This window comes from Bos indicus x Bos taurus, chromosome 22, assembly GCF_003369695.1.
Source record: "Bos indicus x Bos taurus breed Angus x Brahman F1 hybrid chromosome 22, Bos_hybrid_MaternalHap_v2.0, whole genome shotgun sequence".
NCBI classification, from domain to species: Eukaryota; Metazoa; Chordata; class Mammalia; order Artiodactyla; family Bovidae; genus Bos; species Bos indicus x Bos taurus.
Genome location: NC_040097.1, coordinates 10,663,387 through 10,672,426, shown reverse-complemented (window position 1 = coordinate 10,672,426; position 9,040 = coordinate 10,663,387). Strand labels below are relative to the sequence as shown.

General features: G+C 54.3%; 1 non-coding gene across 1 annotated transcript; it reads left to right on the top strand.

Annotated features, from left to right (window-relative positions):
• Window positions 1-4,387: 4,387 nt before the first annotated feature.
• On the top strand, window positions 4,388-4,459 carry TRNAE-UUC. The gene has a single exon. It is a non-coding gene; the product is annotated as a tRNA-Glu (tRNA).
• Window positions 4,460-9,040: the final 4,581 nt, after the last annotated feature.

Here is a 9,040-nt window from a genome sequence, read left to right as displayed (position 1 = left end):
GGAATGTGTGTGTGTCCCTATTTGAATGGCTCTCCTGTTGAGGAAGCATTGGCCTGTAAATCCTCAAATGGTTCCCCCAGGACTCTCTCCTGCCTGGAATCAAAGCTCAGGCAGGCCCTGCTACAAGCATGCAGCAAACCTGTTGAAAACACACAATACCCACCCAGGGACACAGACGTTCTGAGATACGCTCTATACATCCATACATAGGCTCAACCTCCAAAATGCTTCAAATCCACAGAACACATTGTAAACATGGGTACACACAGTCGAGAACACAGCCTGTCCACAAAGGCTACAAACCCAGCTCCAAGGCAGGCCTCTTCCCCCAACAGCCCCGCCCCTCACTCGAGAGCTGATCCTCCCTCCTCCGGCCTCCCCAGCCTGCTCCTAGCAACAGCCAACAGCTCTTGCAGTTGCCAGGCAACAGGAGAACCTGTCAGCCCCTGGGAGGCCAGGCTCACCAGAGGTGGGCAGACACAGACCCCAATCAATGGAGGCCAGGCAGGACAGGGCCACTGGGAGGCATGGCCCCCTCGCCCCAAGCCAGTTCCTGTGGTATTTGTACCAGTTAGTCCCTCCTTTCAAGTGCTCTTCCTAGAGTCCAGCGACCCCTGCATCCAGTGCTCCTGGCTGCTCCCTCCCCGTCTCCATGAGGGTCCCAGGGCTACTGGAAAGAAGCCTCCCTTTGCTCCTCCTGTCACATACCACTCCTGGGGCTCAGAACCCCACAGCACCATCTCCAGCCCAGCGTCTCCCTGAATCACCAGCCCCATGTTCACCACTGCTCTGAAGCCCAGTCATTTCGAGTACCCCCAATAATCCCTATTCCTGGGCTTTCCACCTTGTGGCCTTGTGACCAGCCAGAGCCATGATCCTTCCTCTGCATCCCTACATCCTGTCAGTTTCTTCCCTTCCTTTCCTCCTTAACTCCCACTCAAATATGGCCCCATTGTCCTTTATTCTAGGCCTCCAGCTTTCTCCCTGGCTCTCCAGTTTCCTCCACATGGCAGTCAAGGGAATCCTGCTCAAAGAAGCCACATCACCGTCTTGCACACAAACCTTCTGTGGCTCCCCAGTACCCTGAGGATAAACCCCATGCACATTGCTTTGGACCATGCAGGGGCAGAAGCCCAACAGTGGTGGCTGACAGCAAGGACCCTCCGAGCAGCAGTCTGCAAACTGGCTGGCGGCGTATGACTCTGGACAAGTACCAGAAACTCCTTGGGTCTCAAGTCTTTTTATCAGTAAAATGGACCTAACAGTCATAGCTACCCATTGTACTGGCAGAGATCAGGGCTAAGGGAGGAAATGTAGGGAAATGTTCAGAATGTGCATGGTACATGGAACGCCCTCAGTATGGGTGACTTGCTATAATAGTAATTTCTGCCAGGCCCTGTAGGGGCTGTCTACCACCAAGGCCCACATCATCTCCCTCCACCTGTGACACCCTAGCACTCCAGCCATCTGACTTGCCTTGCTCTCCACACCCTCTTGCATGTCCTCCTTTATCCCTTCCTCCATTTCCCTCCTCCCTATCTTTCATTCCCTGGCTGTAAACTGGGCATCTCTGACTCCTATTGTCCTGGGGCTTCCCCTCCCCCACAGATCCTACCATGCCTGGTGGTGAGTCTCTCCCCCCATTCAGATCTCTGATTCCAGACCCCTTACAGCTTAATCCTTGGGGCTGGTAGGTAAATCTTTGTTAAATAAAATGAATGAATCACATAAACTTTAATTCACCCTTTCCAGGGGTTCCCCCACCCTGGAGCAGGGAGAAGTGTTAACAATTAATCCTGCTCTTGCTATAAAAAAAATATGCCATAGCTGTTTGTGGAGAGAGGGGAGAAATTCAAGGTACCTAGGAAGGTTGGGAAGCTTTCTTGGTGGAGGTGGTGTGGGCAGTGTTAGAGGGAGATCACTGAAGGAAGAGGAAACAGGGACTGGGAAGGGGGGGTTCAGAAAGAGGTAGGGAGAAAATCGAGGGTCAGAGCTAGAGAAACATCTGGCTTTGCAGCTGAGGTCACTGAGACCCAGAAGCGGTCGGGACCCATCCATGGTCATCCAGTGAGGGCCATACAGGCATGCTGCTTCCTTCACACTTGGGAACCCAGTTCTTTTATCCTTTCATGAGACACTGTTCTGGGGGCAGAGGATGGTTGCCCAGCTGGGGCCTCCTGGGCACCAGAGGAGCCAGAACTTGTCTCTCTGCACTGCACGTTGCTCCAGCACCCCCTGAACTAGACTGTAAGGGTCAGTGAAATGACATTCAGCAGAGATGAGGATAGCGCCCCAGCTGGAATGAAGGGCCAGCTACTGGCTCCCTTGGAGAGCTAGGACAGCCTTGGGGCTCACCACAGGCCACAGAGCAGCTCTTCTGTCCTGAGTTCCTGTCATGTACCAGGCTGAACAGGGTGAGGAATGGAGACCCCCTTAGTGGGCTGTGACACACCAGCCCACGGGCCCCAGGAAGGGGAAGCTGCCAGTACTTCCCCAAAGGCAGTTTCGTGGTAGGCGTGTCTGCCTCCAGCCCAGAGTCCAGGAACAGGCAGAACCCCATAGGGATGCCGAGTTCAGGATTCTGGCCACCCCACCTCCATGGCTCACAGATGGCAGGGAGTCGCCAGCAAGACTCTGTACCATTAAATCGCAGCTTTACAGATACAGAGTCTCAGCGACTTCTGCCTGTAGATCTCAGTGGCCTGGGCTGGTTTGACTTGACTTCTGCCTGTAGATCTCAGTGGCCCGGGCTGGTTCCCTCCCTGCAGCCCTTGGCCAGGCTCCACCTCCTGGTACACCCCCAGCACTTCCTCTTTCCTGCTTCTGAGCCCAGGAGCACTTCTGAGCTTGGAGTCAGCCACCTCGTCCTCTCTGCCCCTTTCTTCCAAACCTCCATTCCCAGGCTTCTCTTCCCTCCCCCCAGAGAAACAATCCCAAGCCTGGTAGGCCTTGGGGTCCAGGGTCCCCCTCCTTCAACTGGCTTTGGTGCCTGGAGAACTCAGGCCCCCAGCACTCCATGCCAAAAAGTTGCTTGATAGGCTAGGGGATTCCACCTGATCCAGGGGCAGGAGGCTCTCAGAGGAGGAGTCATTCATTCAACGACTATGTGCTAAGAACCTAATGGTGAAGGAGGCAGCTGGAAGTCTGCCCTTTAGGAGCACACACCAAACATGTCAACAGAGAAATGAACTCCAGGGTTTCAGAGGAACTCAGCAGGGGACACGAGAGCCACTGGGAAGTGTATGTATGAGGAACAGTGATTTGTTCCCAAGGAGGGGAACTCTGAATGATGAGAAGGGACCAAGCATGTGACAAGCTAAAAAAGAGGGTGATAGACAGGCAGGAGCGACAGCAAAGACATTGGGGCAGGGCGGGAAGGGCCTGGGTGTTCCTGGAACCGAAAGGCCAGCCTGGCCAGAGCAAGAGGGTCTGTAGTGTGAGAGAGGGCAGCCACGAGGCATCAGTGAGGTGAAGTGCAAGCAGGGAGTTCCCAAGTGCCTAAGAGATGCTGAGGCAGGACTGTATGTGAACCTGCAGCAGATCCCAGCATCTCCAAGCCAGTGACTCATGTCTGGCCCTGAAAATCTGACTTATCTTGGCATTCACAGGATGCTGCTGATATGACTCGGGGAGAACTGTCCAGGGGATCCAGGGAGCCCTCAAGGCTCTGGGTCCAGGACTGAGTTGAGACCCCCTCCATATCCTTGAAGAGCTCTTGTCCAACTTGCCCGTGTCTGCCACCTACGCAGCCTCTAAAGGTCACCTCCCCTGAGAAACCCAGGATCCTTAAGAGGGCCTGGGAAATGTTAATCAGCCTTATCCCCAGGAGCCACTCCTCTGCTCACCTTGTTGCCTTGCCTTCCCTGTCAGTGCTATCCAAAGGCTGGGGCTAGAAGCTTCTCCCGCGACTCGTTAGGGCCTTCATTAGCACTGCTTCCTGGAATTTAATTTAATGAAGGATCAAAAACAGCCCTAATGAAGGTGATGCAACGGCAAGCAGCCTGTGAGGTGCCTCCAAGGCCGAGCCACCAAGGCTCAGGAGCTTCTTGTAGATGGACCAGCAGTAGAGGGGGAAGAGGAACAGGACCTGTTCTGGGAGAGATGCTGGTCACTGGGCCCTGAGAGCCTGGGACATTGCTCTGCAGAACTGCAGGGAGCAAATGCTGCCCTGAAGCCAACTAGACAAAGTTAGAGGAACGAGCCTGGTTGAGGATAGCTACAGGCTGTTGGAGAAAAACTTCTGAGATGCTCTGGGCCAACACAGGCCCAGCTGTGGGCTAGTGCCAGCAGAGAGTAAGGACAGGTCAGGTTATCAGAGCCACAGGGCAGGAAGACGTTCAAATTTCATTCCAAATGTGATGAAAACAATTGGAGGTTTTTAGGGAATTCCCTGGTTGTCCAGTGGTTAGGACGTAGTACTTTCACTGCTGGGGCCCAGGTTCAATTCCTGGTCAGGGAACTAAGATCCCACGAGCAGTGCAAGCCTAAAACACAAACAAACAAACAAAACCCAAAAACAATTGGAGGATTTTTCGGAATGGGTGACATGATCTGCTATTTTAAAGCTCCCCGTGGGGAACTTCTCTGGTGGCTCAGTGGTAAAGAATCTGCCTGCCAGTGCAGGGGATACAGGTTTGATCCTCGGTCCAGGAAGATCCCACATACCGCGAGACAACTAAGCCCATGAGCCATGACTACTGAGCCTGTGCTCTGCAACAAGAGAAGCCACCTTATTGAGAAGCTGGCAAAATGCAACTACAGGAAGCCCATGCAGCTACGAAGACCCAGCACAGACAAAAACAAATAAAATTATTTTTAAAAATGAAGTTCTTTCTGGCTGCTGTGGACAAGAGAGAATGTAGGAAAGAAGGCATGGGGTGGCCACCATGTGGTGCAGGAGATGAGGGTGATGGAGTGAAACCTATGGAGACAGGGTTGTTCCACATCCTCTAGGAGAGGGTAGCTGTGGACGTGGGGCGGGGGGTGGGGTGGCCAGGGCACATATAACTGGGCTGAGCTAGTTTCCTCCAGCAGGTTTGGGCTGACTAGTCCCCTTTTAGTCCTCTCCACAGGCTTGGCCTCTTCTCCAAACGGACATTGCTCCAACATTTAAAGAAAATCTGCTGAAAGTGTTCCCCAGCCGCCTCTAGCTGCTTCCCCAGCTCTGAGCACCTTTCTACTCCACTGCTGGAAAGCCTTCCTTGCCCTGCTCTCAGGTCTTGGGCAGCGCCAAGCCTCCCAGGAGCTCCAGGATTGTATTTCACAAGGGAAAAGGCTGGAGGCTTAGGTGGGGGCCAAGAGCTACCAAGGGTGCAGCCTTGCAGATCAGAGCCGTCCCTCGGCTTTGGCCTCCTGACGCTGTTCCCCACCCCGACCCCGCAACACTGCCTGCCCTCGGCCCACCAAGGCTTCCTCGCACACTTCCCTCTCCCTCTTATTGACAACGTTCCCCAAGTTTCGGAACCCAAACCCCTCTGAGTCCCTGCGCACCCCATCTCCCACCCTCCGCCCCCACTTCCACGCCTCCGGTGCGAGCTGAAGCCGGAAGTGGCCCCGGAGCGCCCCGCCCCGCCCCTTCCGGGGCTTCTCGAGGCTGGAGTGCGGGGTTTGGGCGGCGCCAGAGACCAAGCACGGCTTCGCGGGACAGCGGCGCCCTCTAGCGGGTCTCTAGCGCAACGCGGGAGACGAGGCTGGCCTAGAGCGGTCTTCTAGTCTTCTGACTGCCGCCCGCGCCAGCATCAGTTCTGCCTTCCAGTTTCGTTCTGCCTCCAGCCCTGAACCTCTGCCTCTGTCGATATCTGCCCACTCGGTGGCCAGCAAGGCTCTCCCTCCATAGGGCAGCAGCCATTCGGCGTCTTGCTCAGAGCCGTACGTGGAGCCGCTAGGCCCTCACCTAGCTCTGACCCCAGCCCTCCCCGCCTGCCCCCAGCCTTAGCTGCCCAGCCACAGAATGTGGCACGACACGTGTGCCTTGCTTCTTCTGGTTCCGCCTTCTTCATCCCCTGCGTTCTAGAACGCTCTCTAACCTCCATTTCCCAAGTTCAGAGCAAAGATTAGAAACTGATTTTGGTTGATTATCCTGGTGGGCATGTCCCTGCTTCCCGCGGCTGGGGTGACTCAGTGCCAATACCGTAAACTAAGCCGGGGGCCGCGTGCGGGTGCGATTTGGGGGCTCCGGGTGCCTTGATGAGCTTGACCCCAGGAGAGATGTGGACAGGATAAGGAGACGAACTGGGTGATGCTTGGTGGGGCTCTCAGAACACACGGTTAAGGGTGAGTCTGGGACTCCAGCCCCTTCCTCTGCGCCAGGAACCCCTCCAAGGTCAGGCAACTCATGGGGAAAGGGACCAAGGCCTGGTTCCCTAAGGACCTGGCCAAGCGTGAGAGTGGCAGCTACTCCTTGCCCAAGATGCCCAGTGTTGAATGAATGAAGCCCCCACCCCTCTCTTGGCCGGCCCGAAGCCTTCTTGCTTGCGTCCTTCCCATGCGCCAGCCAGGATTTTTTCTTGGACAGCCTTGGAACCTCAGGGCTCCCTGAACAGCTGCAGCTGAGCGTCCCCACCACAAGATTCTGTAATGTATGGGCTGAGTCACCGCACAGCCCAGACTCTGGCCGTTGACCGCCAGGGGGCAGCAGAGGCCGCCTTGTATGGACATGCTGGGTTGGGAGTCGATGGATGTTGGGGGTTAAACTTAATCCAGTCCCAGGTCCGGCTGCGGGTGGCAGGGTAGGTTTGCAGCCTAGTATGGTTTTGAAAGCCGTTTGTTCTTTCCGATATTTCCCAGGGCTACGTTTTCTTTATAAGTAGCATGCAGTCTATTATTACTGTTCCACGATTAAAAAAAAAAAAAAGGCAACCCGCTCCAGTATTCTTGCCTGGAGAATCCCATGGACAGGGGAGCCTGGCGGGCTGCAGTCCATGGGGTCGCAAAGAGTCAGATGCGACTGAGCAGCAGCAACGATGTTTGAAAGTTAGTCGGTTGCTGGATGACTTTAAAGGAAGTCAAGGCTGAGACCTGAGTGAGTCTTCTGGGTCCCTCCATATGCTCCTTGTGGGGGCTTCCCAGGTGGCCCAGTGGTGAAGAATCCACCTGCCAATGCAGGAGATGCAAGAGACACGGGTTTCATACACAGGTCGGGAGTAGGATCCCTTGGAGTAGGAACTGGCAAACCTGCTTCAGTATTCTTGCCTGGAAAATTCCATAGACAGAGAAGCCTGGTGGGCTACAAGAGCCTGGTGGTCGCAAAAATCAGACACAATTGAGCAACTAAGCACATGTATTTGTTCCTCGAGGTCCCTGGCTTCATCTTGGACCCAGGATGCTCCTTGTTAGCAGTGCTTGGCTTGGCCACGCTGCATGCCCCCTGATGCCACTGTCCGATCTCCATGTGCTGTTTTCCAGGGCTCTGGCCCAGAAGTCCTTCCGTTGCCTCCAACCCACCACCCTGCCAGCTTCTTCCTATCTCATACTCTCAATAACTGCTGCTTCTTCCCAGTCTTCCTTAAACGTCTCTGTCAGCCCTGCTCCTCTAAGTTCACACAAATTGTCTACGGTTGTTATTTCTAGGTCCTACCTCTCCTTCCTCTACGCTTTCCAGAAAGGCTTGCCTTTCCCTCCACAAAAAAATCCCTGGTCAAGGTCCTTAGTAACCTGCATGTTGCTGGACCCACTGGTCTGTGCTCCATCCTCACCTCCACCAGCAGCTGATGCTTGCCTGTCTCTCTGGAACCTGCACTCTCCTGGGTTTCCTCCCATCTCCTGGCTGCTCCCACCAGCTTCTTTGCAGTTTCACCTCATCTCTCCTACCTCCCGACAGAGAAATGTTCCAGGGCTCAGTCCCTACCGCTCCCCTCCTCCTTCCAAACCCAAACTGTCCCCATCATATCTAGAACCCTGGCTTCAAGCACCAATCCACTCTCTTTGCCTCCCAGAGCCAAGGCTCCAGTACAGGTCACTCTACTGAACCTGAGTCACACACCTTAGCATAAAAATGGCATTTCCACTTTGATGTCCAGTCAGTGTTTTAAACTTTTCATGGGCAAAACTGATCTCCCTCCCAAGACTCCCGTTCTTCTAGCCTCCCTCAGCACATACAGTAGAAGCTTGGAGTCGCCCTGGACTTGTCTCTGCCCTTCCCCTCATACACACGTACCCAAGCCATCAGGGAACCCTGCCATCTCTACCTTCAGGACATGCCCAGCTTCTCACCCTAACTGTGCCCCTACCTGGGCTGAGACACCTGACATGCATGTCTGGAACATCTGTAACAGCCCTTGTCACTGTCACCCTTCTGGTTCCCTGCCCTCACCCCAGAGTCTAGTCTCAATGCAGCAGCCAGAATAATCCATTTAAAACTTAGAGCTGCTACTGAGTCAGATCCTGCCCCCTCCTCTGTTCAGGACCTGGCCTCGGTTTTCACCTTTTCTAGAGAAAAATCCGAAGGTGGCTGACAAGGTCCCACAACATCCCCTCCGTAGCCACCACTGTCTCTTCTGCTCCCCTTAACCTCACTCAGCGTTAGTCTCCATGGCTTCCTGGCTGCCCCTCTCCCATGCCAGGCACATTCTGCCTCAGGGCTTTGCACCGGCTGATCCTCCTAGCTGGAATGTTCCCTGCAGACATCTGCATGGCTTCCTCCCTCTCCAATCTCTGATCAAAGGTGCCTTTCTCAGTGAGGCCCACCTGATCCGTCTCCTAACCTTTTTTTTTTGGCCGCACTGCATAATATTCATGATCTTAGTTCCCCAACCAGGGATTGAACCTGTGTCCCCTGCATTGGGAGTGTGGAATCTTAACCACTGGACTGCCAGGGAAGTTCCCCAACCCTTGTTCTTCATTGCCCTTACCACGCCATCTTTACTCCCTGTACTACTGATAATCTTTTTACAAATGATATAACTTAACTGATTATGTTTCATGTTTCTGGTCTGAATCTAATCCCCCACCTAGAATATAAGTTCAAGAAAGGCAGGGGTCTTCACTTTGTTCATTGCTGTATGTACAGGTGCTGGAAGAGTGCCTGGCACATAGGGAATCT